The sequence below is a fragment of the Frankliniella occidentalis genome, unplaced genomic scaffold, assembly GCF_000697945.3.
Source record: "Frankliniella occidentalis isolate FOCC.00 unplaced genomic scaffold, Focc_3.1 Scaffold13, whole genome shotgun sequence".
In the NCBI taxonomy this organism is placed as follows: domain Eukaryota; kingdom Metazoa; phylum Arthropoda; class Insecta; order Thysanoptera; family Thripidae; genus Frankliniella; species Frankliniella occidentalis.
In genome coordinates, this window is record NW_026267143.1 from 1,409,916 (window position 1) to 1,411,276 (window position 1,361).

Sequence of the window (1,361 nt, forward strand, 5' to 3'; positions counted from 1 at the left end):
CTTGCGCCTCCCTCCCCACCCCACCCCCTGGCGGTGGGTGACCGCTGAGCCGTGCTGAGTGCCAGCCAGAAGCCAGACCAACAGAACCGTACCGACCTGTCTAGGTATTTTGCTCGACATAGAGACAGGAGACAGTCCTTGTGTCTGGTTCTCCAGGGGCCAGGATCTCCAGGACATTCTAGGGCGCTCCACGGCCGGCCCTTCTCCGCCTCGCCCCCTGCCCTCCGCGAGATATCAGTCGCTCAAGCCCTAGGTAGTGCCTCCGGCCCTGCACGGCTTCCAGCAGAGTAGAGCCAGCAGCCAGCGTTCATTGCCCAGTCAGCTAACGCTACTGCTGGTCCAGCGCCACGGGCTTCGGGGATGCTGCCCCCTCCTCTCAAAAATAAACTCTGGCCGTCTGCAAAATTGGGGGAGGGTAGAAGGAAGTGGCCAGGGGATAAAGTGGAAGAGAAGTAGGGAAAATAAGTCGTAACGAGTGGACCTCCCGAGCTTCTGTACCATGTCAAATAGTTCAAGGGATTCATGCACACTCAAGAAAAATTTTGCAAGTCAAACCTGAAATTTTGCTTCATTTCCGTCAGTATACGCGGTTGCTTTGTTAAAAACTGGCACCCACAATACTGAGTTCTCTGGAACTCTCCAGTACCGTGTGTCAGGGCGGCTACACTGGAAAAACAAAGGTTTCGAATCTTTTACTGCCTCTTGAAAGGCACGAAAGTCGTTATTCGCACCCCTGGGAAGGCATGAAAATGCCCTAAAGCTGCTAAATTTTAGTGCCTTCGGAGACTTTCGTGCCTTTCTTAAGGCATTAAAGTGAAGCACCTTCACAAGACACCAAAGTCGTCGTGAAGCAGTGGCGTATTAAGGGGGGGCGGACAGGGGGGGCGGAGCATCGAAAGTTGCCTACATACAGGGGTTTTGTAGGTCAAATTGCCTACCTTTAGGCGGCTATCTAGTGGCCCATAGGGGGGGGGGGCGATCGCCCCCACCGCACCCCCCCTTAATACGCGCCTGTCGTGAAGCGGAAGGGGGTAAGTCTACTTAGAACCATGACCATTAATCGTCTGCCACTGCCGTCGGGTACATCTGAAGTTTCCAAAATGACGTTGGGAAGTTAGTTTTCCGTACAAGTTCACTTCTCATGATGACTTCAGAAACTTCGTATACAACTAACGGCAGTAACAGACGATGGAAAGGTCATGGTGCTAAGTTGACTTCCCCCTTCTTGAGCTTCTCGGCAGCTTTGTCTCTCCAGTGTATGCGGGTTTGCCCTACTCTCTCTATCCGTAAGGCGCCCTGGGTAGGCAAAACTGAAACACTACTGCGTCGTAGCCCTGACACGCGGTACCTACACACGCTAT